The sequence below is a fragment of the Cajanus cajan genome, chromosome 7 (assembly GCF_000230855.2).
Source record: "Cajanus cajan strain Asha chromosome 7, NIPB_CcT2T_4, whole genome shotgun sequence".
Lineage (NCBI taxonomy): Eukaryota > Viridiplantae > Streptophyta > Magnoliopsida > Fabales > Fabaceae > Cajanus > Cajanus cajan.
Window position 1 is genome coordinate 16,822,016 of NC_138523.1, and position 19,501 is coordinate 16,841,516.

General features: G+C 37.7%; 1 protein-coding gene and 1 non-coding gene across 2 annotated transcripts in view; one reads left to right on the forward strand and one right to left on the reverse strand.

The window, feature by feature from the left end:
* The first annotated feature begins 9,443 nt into the window (after window positions 1–9,443).
* Window positions 9,444–9,548, forward strand: LOC145950187 (small nucleolar RNA R71). Its single transcript, XR_014428294.1, has one exon. It is a non-coding gene; the product is annotated as a small nucleolar RNA R71 (small nucleolar RNA).
* Window positions 9,549–11,245: 1,697 nt separating this feature from the next.
* Window positions 11,246–19,501, reverse strand: part of LOC109815891 (nucleobase-ascorbate transporter 6) — a 52,498-nt gene continuing 44,242 nt past the window's right edge. The window contains exon 7 of the mRNA XM_083061237.1: window positions 11,246–12,186. The gene's annotated coding sequence lies outside the window, so the exon portion shown is untranslated. The remainder of the gene's footprint in view (window positions 12,187–19,501) is intronic.

The window sequence follows — 19,501 nt, forward strand, 5'->3', positions numbered from 1 at the left end:
CGAAGAGGTCGGCGTTTCTGAGGATTTCCGCTTCGAGCTGCTGTCGCAATTCTGGAGTCAATTGTCTGCTGATTTTTATGGATTGCCCGGGGAGTTTCCCGATCTGGAGGTCATCGAGCTCGTCGACGGGGCTAGGCCGTTCGTTGTGAGAGTTGGATCTTGGATCGAGATCGGCGATTTCTTCGTGATCGGTGTGAGCCACGGTGGGAGGGTCGTTCTTGCACTGTTCGCCGAATGAGGCGACTTTTAGGCTTTCGGTGTAGCATTGCCGTGCTGTCTTCTGGTTTGCCTTGACGGAGATGATCTTCCCATCATGCCCCGGGAATTTTATGGTGAGGTTTGGAGTGGACACTACTGCATTGAGTTAGTTCAAAGTCGGCCTCCCGATGATTATGTTGTAGGAGGTGTCGGCTTCCACGAGGAGGTATCGAACCATGACCCACCTTGTGGCCGGAGGTGCTCCCAAAGTCGTCAGTAGGTCCACGTACCCCCGAGTGTGAATGCTTCTTCCTGCAAAATCAACTAGGGGCTCTGTGTGAGGTTGTATGAGAGAGTGGGGGACGTCTAACCTGAGGAACGTTGGCCAATATAGGATGTCGGCCGAGCTCCCTTGGTCGATCAGTGTCTTGTGAACCTCCCAATTAGCTAGCGCCACGGCTATGACCATAGGATCATCCTGGTTGGGATTGATCCTAGCATAGTCGTCGTCGGTGAAAGTGATCGTCGGCGAGCTCTGGTGCGAAGCCGAGGTGGTGAAGTGTGTGTGGTTGACGTTACCTAGGTGTTTTTTCTGGGCCAAACTACTGGCGCCCCCTCCTGCGAAACCTCCTACGATCGTACTGATTATTCCCTATGGGGGAGTTGACCCTGTTTCCTGGCTTTCCTTGGCTCGTATTGCTCCACCGGGTTGGAGTTGAGAGCCGGGGGGATGATTAGAGTGTCGCCGCTGGAGTTGAGCGTAAATCCTCTTGTTTTCCACGCACAGAGCCGCTAGGTCAGCCTCATTAGCGGCCCGTACTGCGGCTAGGTTGGTTTCGTGCTTGGCACGCATGTCCTGCATATCGGCGTCGTGCTGTTGTCGCGTCAGTTCGACCTGATCAATCAGCCTCCTTATTGCTGCTCTGCTACTCGTGGTAGGTGGACGATCTGGATCGTCTGTCGTGCGTCTATTATGGCTTCAGGTGAATACCATGAGCGTGGCCGATAAGAGCTGTCTTGATCAGCCCCACGGTGGGCGCCAAATGTTCTTACCGAAAATCTGCTGTAGAGCTGATCCGTCAGGTAAGATCGGTGAGCCTCTTTCACTGGTACGCTGGTGCTCCAAGATGGGGGTGGTACCTGCAAAAGAGACTCCGATGCTAAAGTTAGGATTTGTATGAGTATATGTCTCGTATAAGTAATGCACGTACCTTGGTATGATTTTGGGTTGCCTTGGGCCTTGGGCCTGAGATAAGATATAACATGATTAGCTAACGGATCTTGTCCGGGGCGAGATCCTTGATAGCTCAGTCGTATCACTATCAAACAATTCTAGGTTCCTCAACAAATTTCTGTAATATAGAGGACTTAACCTAGGTCATCTCTCAAGGACACAAGCACATTATATTTTGAATTTAATCATGTATGTAAATCAATTTAGAACTCAGGGGGAAAAGATTTTCCAGCAAACAATTAGAGCAAAGCATTAAGAAAGCAAAGAAATCAAATCAACACAAAATTTCAGTAGTATAGAAATTCGGTTCAAGGTTTCAATTCCTACGGTATAATCATCATTGTTCACAACAAATACGAATTATTAATCCATCTAATTCAATCCGAAATTAATCCAAACAGTAATCTAAATCTAGATTGTGAATTTTATTAAAACAGAAACTACAATCGCACATTCCAAATTTCAACAAAATTCAAGAAAGTAACCGATTGAATTAGGGATTTAGGTTATTTCTAATTAGAAAATACTTCTTCTCATTTTCATTTAGGGTTCAAAACAGAGATTCAATATCATGAAAAAACAGAATTTACACTAAACAAAAAAAAAGAGAAGAAGAAAGAATTCGTTCGGTAAAAATTAGAAACTCAAATTTACCGTAGTTCTTGAAACCTTAACCCGATTAAGGAATTAGCCGTGCCTCATTATCATGTTGCAGCAAATTCCAATTGAGAGAAGAAATTCAGTGAGACAGAAAAGGATTCGTGTAAAGAGAGAGTGAGAGAGAAGATGAGAAGTTTCTAAAGAGAGAAGAGAGACTTTTGAGAGAAACTTCTTGAGGAAGTTATCTCAAATCTGAAAATCTAAAAAAATGAATTGTCCAAGACCCAACTCCTGAGTCATTACATGCTTTTAAAGACAAAATAATGGGCCTAAAACCAAAGGTCCAGTCCACTAATTACAATTCAAAAGCCTAATTAACTAAACAAAACAGTTTCATGACAAGCTGAACAATCAAGTGCAGCGCCGCGACCTTAAAGCACAATTTTGGGTCTGAAAATGTCCAAACTGGGCTTTTCGTCCAACATGTGAATTGTAGATCTCCGTCTTATCTTTACAGGGACACCAAGTTTGCCAAATTCCGAGTTGAATAGCTCTAGATATGGCTTGTACAAGAAACTGTGTCAAAACAGGAAATTCTTACGGAAAATTAGTAAAATTTATAACTAATTCCTAAATGATTCACTAATGCAAATCTGAACTAAAACATGAATAAAGGCTACTAAAAAGAATCAAACAAGGTAAAATCACATAAAGAAAGATATACTAAAATATGACTATCAAATACCCCCACACTTAATCTTTTGCACTCCGGGGCAAAACTAAAAATCAATCTAATTCAACTTTTCTAAAACTTTATCAAAGAATGAGCAAAACTTCTTAAAATTTTCTAATGAATTCACAAATGTATAAGAAGAAAGAAAGAATACAACATTCAAGCATCAAGGTAAAACAACAATCCATGAACACAAATGCAACATTAAAAGCTAGCAAGGTGATAAGCTCAATTAAAGAATGATTCAAAAATAATAGAACCCTCACAAGGAAGTGTTTACACTCATCACTCAAGTGTTTAAGTTTGTTTTTACACTCAAATGCATCATGTAGAACTAGCACACCCAAGCTTTGACAAACCTCTAAATTTCACAACTTGAATCACATGCAATTAAAGATCAATAGGACTTTTATTAGGTTGTAACTTGGCCAAGGTAAAGGTTAGATGAGAAAAGAAAAAAAAATGTCATTTAAGCTTTATAACCAAAGAGAAAAGAGGAGCAATGGGGAATAGGTTCAATAAGCATAAAGATTACCCCTAGAAGAAACTCCTATAAATTGTTATGCTATCCATTTTCATATGTATTTATTTATTTATTATTATTTTTATTTTTTTTTCAGTTTTGAATTTTGAATTTTTTTTTTTCTTTTCCCTTTTTTTTTTTTTTTTTCCCTCTTTTTTTTAAAGTGCCAAATAACTCAATATCAACAATATAGAAGCATTCCCTAAAAGCACCCCCACACTTATAAAGAACCCATTCCCAAAACAATTCCAAAGCTCCTTTAATCCCTAAGGTTATGGGATATCATGGTTTTTCACTTTTGGCTTATAATGAGCTAAAATCAAGGAAGGGATATAAAGGCTCAAAGAGGGAAACTAAGGAAAAAAAATTGTGAGGTAGGCTATTTGGCTAGTAGTTTAAGAAACAAATGCCTAAATGCCTAAATCATATCAATAGAGCATGTGAACAAGAAGCTTCAAAAGAGTTAAGGCAAAACCTAGAGTAATCTAGCAATCATGAGCAAATTCACACAAGAAAGAAATTGGAATGGAGTGATGTATTCCATCCATCAATATAGGCTCAAATCTCACAAGGTTAAAATTCTATTATCAAAGAATCAAACTTTAATTTTTCAAATCAACTAACAAAACTAAAAATGCACAAATGGTTTTCACTTCATGATGTTCAACCAATCAACAAAAATGATGCAACTTTCTAAATCCATACATCTACAAATCCAAAGAAAAAAATAAGAATTTTTTTTTTTCATTCTATTTTCTATTACAAAACAACAAAACAGCAAAACAACAAAAACAGAAAATAAAGACAGAAAATAAAACAAAAATAGAATACAGAATACAGAAAACAATACAAAATAGAATACAGAAATGCAAAAACAGAATATAGAAAACAGAAATAAAATGCAGAATCAGAATGCAGAAAACAGAGGGTTGTATCTGTTGAGCGTCAGCAGGGAATCACGGGCGTGATTGGAAATCAAGGCCGTGATTCTCTTTGTGAGTTTTCAAAAATTCAAACAGAGGAGATCACGCCCGTGATTTATAATCACGGTCATGATTCTCTCTGGGTTTTTTTTCAAAAATTTTCCAGAGAAGATCACGCCCGTGATTTAGAATCACGGTCGTGATTCTCTCTGGGGTTTTTTTTCAAAAATTTTCCAGAGAAGATCACGCCCGTGATTTAGAATCACGGTCGTGATTCTCTCTGAAACTCTGAATTTTTATTTTTATTATTTTTTTTTATGCAAACAACTCCCCCTACACTTGAAACACACATTGTCCTCAATGAAACAAATAATGCAATCAATAAAGACAATTGCAAATTATAAGATAAGGGGTAGAACTCCCTCAAGGTCCAAGAGTTGGCTCTTCTAATGAAATGTCCTCCACATCTTTGTCCTCCAACTTTGGACTTTGATGAAATTCCTTAAGTTGATGCCCATTCACTTTGAAGGTTTTGCCGGTAACTTCATTTTTAATTTCTACTGCACCATGGGAAAACACATTAGTAATAACAAAAGGACCATCCCACCTTGATCTAAGTTTACCGGCAATGAGCTTTAGGCGAGAATTGAACAATAATACTTGTTGGCCCACTTTAAACTCCTTTCTTAAAAGATGACTATCATGAAAGCGCTTGACTTTCTCTTTATAAATCTTGGAGTTTTCATAGGCTTCCAACCGAAGCTCCTCAAGTTGCTGCAACTGAAGCTTCCTTTGCATACCAGCTTGGTCAAATGCCAAGTTACAATTCTTCACTGCCCAATATGCTCTATGCTCAACCTCAACAGGTAGATGACATGCTTTACCAAACACAATCCTATAAGGAGACATCCCAATAGGTGTCCGGTAAGCTGTCCTATGTGCCCACAGAGCATCCTCCAAAAGCTTGCTCCAATCCTTCCTATTGGGGTGCACTATTTTCTGCAAAATTTGCTTGATTTCCCTGTTAAAAACTTCAGCTTGCCCATTAGTTTGAGGATGATAAGCTGTAGACACTCTATGCACCACCCCATACTTATGAAGCAAAGCCTGCATGCTCCTATTACAGAAATGGCTCCCCCTATCACTGATGATGGCTTTAGGCACACCAAACCTGCAAAAAATATTGGATCTAACAAAATCCACAACAACTTTAGAATCATTAGTTTTTGTGGCCTTAGCCTCCACCCATTTTGAAACATAATCAACAGCTAATAAAATATAAGTGTAACCAAAAGATGGAGGAAATGGACCCATAAAATCAATACCCCAAACATCAAAAACCTCACAGAAAATGATAGGATGTTGGGGCATCTCATGCCTGCGTGTAATGGCCATCCCTGCTCTCTCACACTGCTCACAGGTGCTGAATAAAACCCACTGTCCAACACCTTCCTAGCTGTCCTGTATGAACCATAATGCCCTCCAACAGGTGAAGCATGACAAAATTGAAGCACAGACTGGATCTCATGATCTGGAATACACCTGCGGATCACCTGGTCACTGCAAAATCTCCACAAATAAGGGTCATCCCAAACATAATATTTAGCTTCACTTTTCAGTTTAGCTATTTGTGATCTAGATAAATCCAGGGGAAGAACACCTGCAACCAAATAATTTACAATGTCAGCAAACCAAGGAGCAGTATCATGTAAGTGCATCAACTGCTCATCAGGAAAATCATCTCTAATAGGCAGGGGATCAATACGCCCCCCCTCAATCCTGCTCAAATGGTCTGCTACCAAATTCTCTGCACCACTCCTATCTCTGATCTCAATATCAAATTCCTGAAGAAGAAGCATCCACCTGATCAATCTGGGTTTAGCATCAGGCTTCTTCAACAGGAATCTCAAAGCTGCATGGTCAGAAAACACAATAATCTTGGAGCCAAGCAAATATGAACGAAATTTATCTAAAGCAAATGCAATAGCTAAAAGCTCCTTCTCAGTGGTGGTGTAATTGACTTGAGCTGCATCCAATGTGCGAGAGGCATAAGCAATGACATGCGAAAGCCTCCCAACCCGCTGAGCTAAAACAGCCCCAAGTGCAAAGTTGGATGCATCGCACATGAGCTCAAATGGAAGCTCCCAATCAGGCGGCTGTACAATAGGTGTGGTGGTAAGCCGCTTCCTCAACTCCTTAAAGGCTAGTTGACAAGGCTGGTCAAAAATGAACTCCACCTCTTTTTGTAGAAGCTTGGACAGTGGCAGTGCAATCTTGCTAAAGTCTTGGATGAACCTCCTGTAAAAACCTGCATGTCCAAGAAAAGAACGTACTTCCCGCACAGAAGCGGGGTAAGGTAAAGAAGCAATGATATCTATCTTAGCCTTATCAACCTCAATGCCTCTACTAGAGACTAAGTGACCCAAAACTATACCATGTGTGACCATAAAATGACATTTTTCAAAATTTAACACAAGGTTAGTTTGGATACACCTATCTAATACCCTAGATAGACTCTCTAAGCATGCATCAAATGAAGAACCATAAACTATAAAATCATCCATAAACACCTCCATGCAACTCTCCAATAGATCAGAAAATATACTTACCATACACCTCTGAAAAGTGGCCGGAGCGTTGCATAGACCAAATGGCATCCTAGTGTAAGCAAATGTGCCAAATGGACAGGTGAATGTGGTCTTGTGTTGGTCCTCTGGTGCAATATGAATCTGCATGTACCCTGAAAATCCATCTAAGAAGCAATAATGTGATTTACCTGCCAACCTCTCCAACACCTGATCGATGAATGGAAGAGGGAAGTGGTCTTTGCGAGTTGCCTGATTAAGTCTTCTATAGTCCACACAAACTCGCCAACTATTTTGAACTCTGGTTGGAACCAACTCAGCATCCTGGTTCCTCACCACAGTCATCCCAGTCTTCTTGGGAACGACCTGCACAGGACTAACCCACTTACTATCAGAAATAGGATATATTATACCTGCCGCCAATAATTTTGTGACCTCTTTCTTCACCACATCTAAAATAGTAGGATTAAGTCTTCTCTGTGGCTGCCTCACAGGTCGGAACTCATCCTCAAGTAGAATCCGGTGCATGCATATGGCAGGACTAATCCCAGGAAGGTCAGCAAGAGTCCAACCAATGGCTTTCCTATGATTTCTCAAAACCTGCAACAGTCTCTCCTCCTGATCAGATTCAAGAATGCTAGCTATAATGACAGGAAGCCCTTGATTATCCTCTAAATAAGCATACTTCAAATGTGCAGGTAAAGGCTTTAACTCTACTGATGGTGCCTGCACAGTGGATGGTACTGGCAATGAAGGTAAAGATGGAGATAATGTCTCAGATGCTGGTGGTGGAACATCTATTGATGTGGCTAAATCTGCTACACCTGAAATAGCAACACTAATTTATGCACAAATAGCACACATAGATGAATCATCATCACAAGTACATAATGGGTCAGTAAAATCAGAAAAATCAGCAAGTAGATCATCATCAAAATCTGTGCAATCATCAACTAATAAATCAATAACATCCAAACTAAAAACAGAATGGTTTTCTATTGGATGTCTCATAGCCTCAAAAATATTAAATTGCACCAGATTATCTCCAAACTCCATAGAAAGAGTCCCTGCATGCACATCTATCTTTGTCCTTGCTGTCCTTAGGAATGGTCTCCCAAGGATCAATGTAGCATGACTGGATGACTCATCCTCCATCTCAAGAATGTAGAAATCTGCAGGGAAGAGAAGATCTTCTACTTTGACCAGCACATCCTCTACTACTCCAAGTGGCTGCACAATGCTCCTGTTTGCCAGCTGAATGCTCACACCTGTAGGAATCAAGTCTCCAATCTGCAATGATCTAAAAACAGATGCAGGCATAACATTTATTGAATCACCTAGATCCAGCATAGCATTAGTAAAAATTTCTTCCCCTATAGTACAAGGGATAGTAAAAGTTCCTGGATCTTTGCATTTTTGTGGCAAATCTGGAAGTAGATCATGTGGAATAATGGCAGACACATTTTTCTTCTGGAGTAATGCAGAACCATTTCGCCCCATGTTCACTCTCTCATCACCCTTCAACTTTCTCTTATTAGTACATAATTCCTTAAGGAACTTTGCATATTTTGGAATTTGTCGGATGGCATCGAGGAGAGGAATGTTGACTTCCACCTTACTAAACATATCCAGCAATTCAGTATCAATTTCTAATCTCTTCTTTGCTGGTCTATTTGGAAAGGGGAGTGGAATCTCTGATCTCCTCTTTGCTGCATCATTATTTTCAGCTGCACCTGCAAAGGAAGAATCACATTCCACTGGTGCTACAACTGATTGTTGCTGCACTGGTGGTAACTCTTTTCCACTTCTCAAAGTAATGGCACTCACATTCCCCTTTGGATTTAAAACTGTTTGGGAGGGAAGTTTGCCAGAACCTTGAGATTGAAACTGATTTACCTGAGATGCTAACTGGCCAATTTGAGTCTTTAAATCTTGGACAGTGGCATCCATATTTCTCTGAAACTGCAAATTTTGTGCAGCCATCTGTTGCATCATCTCCTCGAATGAAGGTCCACTCTTTTGTGCAGGAGGAGGTGTAGGTGCTGGTGGTTGTTGTTGCTGATGCTTGAATGGAGGCTGATATTTTCCAAAAGGTTGGAATGAAGGTTGTTGTTGTTGTTGCCCCCATTTCAGATTTGGATGATCTTTCCAACCTGGGTTGTATGTTTGGGAGTATGGATTGTAATTTTGTTGCTGTTGTGGCCTATATTGTTGTTGCTGGTTGGTGTAAATTCCAGAAACATTTGCATCTGTTTCTTGTAGAGTGGGACATGAATGTGTATAGTGCTCCTCTGAAGAACAAATGCCACAAACTGTTGCTGGACATTCACTTGCTGCATTCGCCTGTTGTTTTTGTTCAATTGCTAAATGTCTCACCATGGTGGTCAGCTCATTAATTTTGTTTTCCAGCCTTTGATTATCTACACCACAAACAGAACTAGAACCAGCACCAATTGCCATCTCATTTACTCCCTTGACAGCTCCTCTAAATCCAAATTGCTGAGTGTTGGCTGCCATGTTCGAAATGAGTTGTCTTGCAGCATTTGGTGTCTTATCCATCAGTGCTCCTCCACTTGCTGCATCTATCATGTTCCTATCCATCAAGGTTAGTCCTTCATAAAAATATTGAATCAATAATTGCTCACTAATTTGATGTTGAGGACATGTAGCACACAGCTTGTTGAATCTCTCCCAGTATTCATACAAAGTTTCTCCATTCAGTTGCCTTATACCACAAATCTCTTTCTTAATTGCTGCTGTTCTGGATGCAGGAAAGAATTTCTCTAGAAACAATCTCTTCATTTGATTCCATGTAGTGATTGTTGCTGGTAGAAAGTAGAGCCAATCTTTTGCAACACCATCCAGAGAGAAAGGAAATGCCTTCATTTTGACATGATCTTCAGGAACTCCTTGAGGTCTCATGGTGGAACACACTACATGGAACTCCTTTAAATGCTTATGAGGATCTTCACCTGCAAGTCCATGAAACTTGGGCAACAAATGGATAAGTCCAGATTTAAGCTCATAATTTGTTTGATTATCAGGATATTGGACACACCATGGTTGATACACAACATTAGGTGTAGCCAATTCCTTCAAAGTGAGTTCACGATTATCAGCCATGATATCAAATTCAGAATCAGTTTCAGAAGAAGAGCAAGATTGAAAATTAAAAATATCACTATCTAAGCAGGATTGAGGATTAAAAGTAGAATTAATAACTACTTCAGAATCAACTACACTACTATTATTATTCTGACTAGACCTACACCTTAACCTATGATGAAGTGTTCTTTCTATCTCAGGATCAAAATCATGTAATGTACCAGGGTTGGACCTAGTCATGCAAATAAGAACACATACAAGGTTATGAAGTCAAAAGTCAACAGAAAAGTCAAAAGTCAACAAAAAAGTCAATATTTACTATATAAGCAACTATAACATGCAAAACTATACCAAATGAATTTTAAAAAATATTTCACCACCAGAACATCATTTCTCACATGATTTCCTAATTTTGAGAATTTTTTTTGTGATTTTTAAAAATATCAAAAACAGTAAAAAATTGAAAAAGTGGTCTAAATGAAGGAATTTGGCAAAAAGGACCCCCAACACCCGTAGTTATTCCATAATAGGGGTGCCTTGATGTGTGAATTTTAGCCACCTTCCTACCAATTTTCAGCCCAATCTGACAACTTTCGCAAAAAAGACCAAAATACCCCTACAAAAAATTATACAGAACTCATAGAAGATGAAGGAATTTCGTGATTTTAAGCCCAACTTACCCCCAATAGGGGGTAAGTTTGCTCAGAATCACGTTTTACCTTTGGAGACCAAGTTTCAGCTCAATCAGAGAATCTTTGAAAATTTTCGGAATGGTTTCATGGAGAGCCAAAATCAATTTCTTCAGGAAATGATTTCTACTAGTCCTCTGTTTTCAGAATGTGTTTTCCTCTGTTTTTCCTCTGTTTTCTTTCCCTGTTTTTCCAGCTAAAATACAGCACAAAGAAACCACAAAGAAACCGCAAAGAAACCACACAATATTGCTACAAAAACACTACAAATTACCTAAACAATACAATTCAAGACAAACACAATAATATTGAAAACTAAACTGCAAAAACTACAATGAATTAGAGACAGAATTAGTGATAGAATCAGACATAGAATTGAATTACAAAATACTGTACTATAAATTCAAAAACATTTCTACAAACAGTTAGTATACATGATAAAAAATCAAAACAAAATGACTTATGTCCCCGGCAACGGCGCCATTTTGATAGCTCAGTCGTATCACTATCAAACAATTCTAGGTTCCTCAACAAATTTCTGTAATATAGAGGACTTAACCTAGGTCATCTCTCAAGGACACAAGCACATTATATTTTGAATTTAATCATGTATGTAAATCAATTTAGAACTCAGGGGGAAAAGATTTTCCAGCAAACAATTAGAGCAAAGCATTAAGAAAGCAAAGAAATCAAATCAACACAAAATTTCAGTAGTATAGAAATTCGGTTCAAGGTTTCAATTCCTACGGTATAATCATCATTGTTCACAACAAATACGAATTATTAATCCATCTAATTCAATCCGAAATTAATCCAAACAGTAATCTAAATCTAGATTGTGAATTTTATTAAAACAGAAACTACAATCGCACATTCCAAATTTCAACAAAATTCAAGAAAGTAACCGATTGAATTAGGGATTTAGGTTATTTCTAATTAGAAAATACTTCTTCTCATTTTCATTTAGGGTTCAAAACAGAGATTCAATATCATGAAAAAACAGAATTTACACTAAACAAAAAAAAAGAGAAGAAGAAAGAATTCGTTCGGTAAAAATTAGAAACTCAAATTTACCGTAGTTCTTGAAACCTTAACCCGATTAAGGAATTAGCCGTGCCTCATTATCATGTTGCAGCAAATTCCAATTGAGAGAAGAAATTCCGTGAGACAGAAAAGGATTCGTGTAAAGAGAGAGTGAGAGAGAAGATGAGAAGTTTCTAAAGAGAGAAGAGAGACTTTTGAGAGAAACTTCTTGAGGAAGTTATCTCAAATCTGAAAATCTAAAAAAATGAATTGTCCAAGACCCAACTCCTGAGTCATTACATGCTTTTAAAGACAAAATAATGGGCCTAAAACCAAAGGTCCAGTCCACTAATTACAATTCAAAAGCCTAATTAACTAAACAAAACAGTTTCATGACAAGCTGAACAATCAAGTGCAGCGCCGCGACCTTAAAGCACAATTTTGGGTCTGAAAATGTCCAAACTGGGCTTTTCGTCCAACATGTGAATTGTAGATCTCCGTCTTATCTTTACAGGGACACCAAGTTTGCCAAATTCCGAGTTGAATAGCTCTAGATATGGCTTGTACAAGAAACTGTGTCAAAACAGGAAATTCTTACGGAAAATTAGTAAAATTTATAACTAATTCCTAAATGATTCACTAATGCAAATCTGAACTAAAACATGAATAAAGGCTACTAAAAAGAATCAAACAAGGTAAAATCACATAAAGAAAGATATACTAAAATATGACTATCAATCCTCGAGAATCAGTTGTGATTCACTTAAATGCCGAGCTGACGGCACGCGATGCGCGTCCGAGGTCGGCTTGCATTGTGGTGCCGAGCTTGGAGCTCGGCTTCGCAGTACGGATAGTACAATAATAAATATTGTTATAATAAAAATAATCATGTAGACATTTTAGGGTTAATTGTATAATTTAAATTTCAAGCATATAAATAATTATTAATAAAATGGGATTTAATATTTCTATTATTATCATTTATAATGCTAACTTCATCATAAGGTACCGATTAAGGGCATTGTAGGGGTGCTTAATACCTTCCCTACACGTAACCGACCCCCAAACCCAATTCTGGTTATCAAGGCCATTATTGGATTTTTAAAAACCTTTTCTTTTTCCAATATTTTTGAGTAAAATATTGGTGGCGACTCCATGAACCTATTTTCAAAACCATTAATTAAGGATTAGTCTGGTGTCCGGGCATTCCTTAATTGATGAGACTTTTAAAAGGTGTCTAAACCATTAGTCGCGAGATCGAAAATTTTCGGGTTGCGGTAGATGACGACTCTACTGGGGACGTTTAAAGAGGGTCAGACCCATTTAATTGATGAAGTTAATAAAATAAAAATAATAATTTAAATATTTTCCCCTTTACTTTATTTTTTTATTTGTTTGTCTTTAATACCTGTTTGTTTGTTTATTTAAATTCTGCACCTGTTTGAATAAAAATGTACACAATCCTTTGCACACAACAGTTCCCCCTACACTCGGGGGCATGAGGGTAATAAACATAGGGAGTGGTTGACGTACGACCGGCCCAAGTTTGGCCTTGGAGCCTGTGAGCCTTGTCGGAAATCACACTCAAGGTGATAACCGGTTACTCTAGCCCGAAATACTGTGACAGACCTTAGAGTTTGCCAGGTGACGACGACAGAGATACTGGGTCCCTATAATGGGGGCACCTTGGGGGCCTTAAGACCAGTGAGATTAGAACTGTTCGCGGGTGTACATTTGTTTGAGCATATGTGTGTTGCATTTGTTTGTGTTTATTTATTTCAAAATGGATAAGAATTACAAACAAATAGATATTAATAAAAAATATGATAAAAATTTTAACTCCCTTCTGTATACCCTAACTCTAAAGCATCATATAGGGTAGTTTATTTAAAAAATAAAAAACAAAAAATATAGCAAAAAAAAAAATCATACATCATAACCTTTAGTCAAAAACATGATATAATTTAGGTAGAAAACAAATATCATGCATCTTTTAGTTTAGCATATATATTCACTAGAAAATGGAAGGCACATAGTATGTAAAAAATTTTGAGAAAGGAGAAAATTCTAAAGTACAAGAATCGTGTGCCCTTATACTAAGGAGACCTACTAGACTTTGGACTCTCGTCATCCTTTCAACAGAAGGCAAAGTCTACATCTTCTCAGACTTCTTCCAATTTAGAAAGATTTCATTCCTCAACCCAAATAGGAGATTATTTGAAATTTTGAAAAGGAGGCACGCAAAATAGGAAATTGAAGCAAAAAGAAAAAAATAAATAAGAATTTGCTTCAAAAGAACATAGTTTGGGAAGCTAAAGAAAACTCCACTGATGAACGAGAAATCATGAACCTAGGGAGTTTAAAAAAAAAATTGATGATAAGCTCCCTTATGATAGATCATGGACCAAGGGTCCAGTCACTAGAGCTATGGCTAGAAGAATCCAAGAAGAGTTGGACCTTGTGAAGACTAGTGGACTTGTCAAGCCCAAGGTATTCTTCACTTGGAATGCTTTATCATGAAGAGAAGGCCTAGTTCTATTTGTATATATTGTATAGTTTTCAAATAGTCTTTTGTATAGGTTATTTTTGCCTTTGTATTTGTGAGGCACTTTATTTGCTTTTGTTAGTGTTTGTATATTGATTCTGAGGTAGGTTACTTGGAGAGTTTAACTCCATTTAACCTCCCTAGTTGATACATTCATTTTGTATTTTTTCAGTAGGGAAAAGGGGGTGACATTTAGCAAAGCTTGAGGGTGTGCTTAGAAATTGGGCCTGAACTGGGCCTAGGCAAAATTTTCCATATTGGACTCATTTTGCTCTTAATTTTTCATAGATTTGATTTAGCTAGGTATCATCATCATATGATGAACCTAACTAAACCAAATCAAATATTTTTGAATTAATTCATGGAGCCAAATTATCCCAAGGCCGCCTAGCCTACTACCTTTGTTCTTGGCCGAATTTCTCATGTCTACTCTTCAAGGTTTGAAGCTTGCCTTGCAAGCTTCTAAACCTTTGTAAGGTTAGCTTACCTTACCATGGTTCTTAAGTGAACCATGGTCAAGGTTGGATTCTCCTACAAGCTAGCTAAACCGTGGGGGTTAAGTGTACCTTACCATGGTTCCTAGTGAACCATGGTTAAGGTTAGCTTCTCCTACAAGCTACCTCTCCCTATATATTTGTAAATACTACTCTTGTACTCACTTTTGACAAATTTGAGAAATAAAATCTGAATTTCTCTCCCACTCAAGAGTCATAAAACCATAGAGAGTTCTCTCCTAGGTTTTTTATCCAAGGTTTTGAACCTTCACTTTGGTTCCTCAAGCTTCTACACAAAGCTAGGAGTAACCGAATTACCTTGAAGACTTCTCATCCATGGAAGGTTTCTTCGTGGAGCTTCAAAGTCTCTAAGAACACCTCAAGAGTTCACGGTCCTAAGCATGGAACTAATGGAGAACTTCAATCCTCTTCATCCTAGCTCCATTATTTTTGGTATCTAGAGCCTAGTGCTCTTGAGGTTTTGTTTCTAACTTGTTTTACTTGAATCCGTGTTGTATCTTCCACCTATTACATGTCTTCTTATGTTTGCTGAATGGATCTAGATTTTATTCACACTTTGATGGATCCAAAATGTCAAATAATAATAGTTTGATTCATATTTGCTTGTTCTTCTAATTCTTGAATCAAACCGGTTTTGTTGTGCTTTAGGTTCCTATACTTGTGGTTTTATTTTGCTTGAGTATCTCCATTCATTCACATGTGTCCGTGATTGGACAACATGCATTGAGTATAGATTTTGTTTCTTAATCAATTGTTTTGTCTTAGAAAGTCATGTATAGTCCTTTGTATGTTGAAACTTCCTAGATTAGCTTGTTTGACCTAATTTTTTTTTGTTTTGTGTTGTGTCCGAAATTTGTGTGTCTTTGCTTATTAAATCTGTACCTTACTATATGTGCTTTTGCTTTACATGTTTGAGTTCTTAATTTGCTATTAGTTCTAGCAAATTTCCTAGAGTTAGGTTTCTATTATGTCTTGTTAAAAGTTTTGCAAAAAAAAAAATTGTTAAACACTTCTCCTATTAGGTTTCCTTGTGTCTTGTGTTGTGGCTGAAACTTTGTGCAATTTTTTTAGCCTTAAAACATAGCCAAAACAGAGGTGTGAGTGTCTTAAATGCATGAGAAAAACAAAAGAATGAGTGCTTAAAAATTTGACCTAAAAATAATACAAAATAGTGAAGCACTAGTTATAACATGCATGAAAACACCTCTTGTTTTGTATGAAATTTTTTGCTGCAGTATTTTTACATTAAATTCGAGACTTCTAAGTGTTTAAAAGGCATTGAAACTCCTGAACATCAAAAGAAAAATAAGAGAAAAATATTTTGCAAAAGAAAAAGAAAGAAATAGCCAAAGAAAAAGCCAAAAAAAGGAGTGAAAATTGGTGAAGTGTTGCTCTCGGATTTGGTGTATTTTTGTTACATCTTTGCATTGGTCCAGCCACATCTTTGTGTCTTGTTTGGTTTATAATCTTAGATTTTGATTTTTGTAATCCAATTCTAGTGCCATTCATAGATTATTCTTGTGAGTGCTAGCTTTCAAAATTATCCTTAATTGTTGCTTGTCATTTGTGAAACTCTTTCTAGTCTTGTCTCATTCTTTTCTACCATTTGGTGTAGCTATTCTAAATTTTTCCTTTTCAGTTTTAGCACTAATATTCTAGTCTTGAAGGTGGTTGAGTGCTTCTTAAAAGGTGTAGGAGGCCAAGACAAAGGACATCCACTTGAAGGCTTTGGTGGTTGCTTAGGGAGTTTGTTCTCTCTTGGTGGATAGGCTCTTGAAAACACCTAGAAGTGACTAAAATCAAAGTTACTTCTAAAAAGAGGAGTGAAACACCTTGTGAGGCAGCAACTTGGTGGCTGGAGTGGAGCAAGAAGGAACTATACCATTTGTAAAATTTTTGTGAAAATTAGAGACTAATTTAGTAACGGAATTTTTGGTTCCAAAACTAGTTTTCCTCACAAAATCCGTTACTAAATTTGTTCCTAAATTAGTGGCAATTTGTTTTCTTTGAAATTAAAGTGCAGCCACTAATTTCATTTGAATGTGAATTTACATTTCATTTGGAGTGTGAATTTGCATTTCATTTGAAGAAAATTTGAATTTCATTTTCTTGTAATTTTTAATTTCCAAATTTTTGTACAAGGCCTTTATTAAGGAGTGTCTTGGAGTGGCTTTGGTGTATCTCCATCTCTCCTTAAGAATTCTTATAAATAAATTTCGTGTAGTACTTGTGAGAGTGGTCCTTGAAGGTCTTTGGTGCCTTTCAAGCTCTCACCTAGGTTTAAATTGCTTACCACGCCTAGTTTATGTTTTCTTGTCTTTAAGTTTTCAAGCACTTTATGTTTTAAGCAATTTATGTTTTCAGTCATTTAAGTTTTCAAGAAATTTATGTTTTCTTGCTCTTTATGTTTTCAAGCATCATATAAATTGTACACATAGGCACTTGTTTGTTATTTTTGAGAAAAGAACTTTGTGAAAATTGATTTGTGCAAGGCAAAAGTACAAGGGGGTTTAGAGATTTTTACTTGAAGAGACTTGGTTATTAAGTGGCTCTTTAGTAGCTCACCTCCCTCCAAAGTTCAATTTGTACTCTTAGACCTCCAAGTGCCAAGTCTAAAGCACTTCAAAAAAATATTATTTTCATAAAAACTATTTTTGTGTGAAAAATATTCTTGAATTAAAATGTCTCAAAATTCCTCCCATAGTGAAAGTGATGGCTCTCCAAAAAGTCTTTCATATATCACTAAAGAGCTCAAATCACTTAAACTATGGAAAAAGCAAGAGTCCATTCAAAGAGAGAAGGAAAAGATTGAAAGAGAAGGACAACTTGCTTATTTAGAGGAAGAATTGAGGATTTTTAGACAAGAAGAAGAAAAATTGAAAGAAGATATGAAGAAACATAGGAAAAAGAGTAGGAGCTCACATTCCCGATATACATCCCCTAATGAAAGCATGAATCAAGGGGATCACTACCAACACACTCCTAGAAGGTCCATAAGACCTAGGGAAGTCAAAGTTGACCTTCCACAATTCTTTGGTAAAGATGATGTGGAAGTATACTTAGATTGGGAGATGAAAGTTGAGCAACTCTTTGCTTGCCACAGGGTAGGTGAAGAGAGAAAAGTCCCTCTGGCTACCCTTAGCTTCCAAGGGCATGCCATGTATTGGTGGACTGCTCTAGAGAGAGAGAGACGCCTCCACAATGATCCTCCAATTCAATATTGCAATGATCTCAAAAGTGCTATGAGGAGGAGGCACATTCCCACCTATTATGGAAGGGAGCTTATGAATAGGCTCCAAAGGCTCCAACAAAGAGACATGTCTGTAGAACAGTACAGGCAACAAATGGAGCTTTTAATGATGAGGACATGCATTAGGGAAGAGGAAGCTACAACTGTAGCTAGATTCTTAAGTGGTCTTAATTTAGAAATAAGAGACCAAGTGGAGCTACTACCCTACAGGGACCTAAATGACTTGGTCCAACTTTGTGTAAGGGTAGAACAACAAAGAATGAGAAAATCTTACAAAAAAGATAGCTCCCACTCTTCATTTCTAAAGAAAGATTCCAAGAAGGAGGGAAAGACTTTTGAAAAGAAGAAAACTTTTGAACCCTCCAAGAATCAAGCTACAGAAAAAGATAAAGGAAAGGGAAAGGACACTACACACACTAGTTCTAGGACTAGTGACATTAAGTGCTTTAAATGTTTAGGGAGGGGTCACATTGCCTCCCAATGCCCCACAAAGAAGGTCATGATCATGAGGGGGCATGACATTTATAGTAGCCAAGATGAGGCTACTACTTCCTCTAGTAATAGTGAGGAAGAAGCAAGTGAGCAAGAAGAAGGTGTAGAGTCTACTTTTCCTTATGAAGGGGAGCTCTTAATGATTAGGAGACTCCTCAACAACCAACCTAGTGATACTCTATCACAAAGGGAGAACATCTTTCACACTAGATGCAAAGTTTCAAACAATGCATGTTCTGTCATTGTTGATAGTGGTTCTTGGTGCAACTGTTGTAGCACTAGGCTGGTTGAGAAGTTGGGATTAACTACTAGTCCCCATCCTAAACCTTATCAACTCCATTGGATTAATGAGGATGGTGACCTAGCAGTTGACCAACAAGTAAAGGTCAAGCTTTCTATTGGGAACTATGAAGATGAGGTGCTATGTGATGTAGTACCAATGGAAGCTTGTCATATCTTATTAGGAAGGCCATGGCAATTTGATAAGAAAACCATGCACAATGGCCTTACTAACGAGATTACCTTTACTCATAGGGAAAAGAAATTTGTGCTTCATCCTCTTACTCCTCAACAGGTGGGTGAGGATCAAGCACAAATGAAACTCAAAAGAGATAGAGAAAAAAGATTTTAAAAAAAGAGGAAAATAGAGAAAAAAAAAAGTCCGTGAAAACTAAGGATAGAGAGGAATCTAGGGAGAAAGGAGTTCCCTCTCTAGAAGTTGTTACTCAAGAGAATGTAATTTCCAAACAAACCCTCTTGATTCAACAACCCTCTTATATCCTTCTCTGTAAAGGAACTCTATCTTGCACTGCCACATCTAGTGGACATGAGACTTTACCTAAGGGGGTAAAAACACTCTTAATGGAATTTGATGATCTATTTCCTCCCGAGGGTCCAATGGGCCTTCCTCCTTCTAGAGGAATAGAACATCAAATTGATTTGGTGCCTGGGGCTAGCTTACCTAATAGGCCTGCCTATAGGACCAACCCCCAAGAAACAAAAGAAATTGAGTCTCAAGTCCAAGAGTTGTTGGAGAAGGGCTGGGTTCGAAAGAGCTTAAGTCCTTGTGTTGTTCCAGTGTTGTTG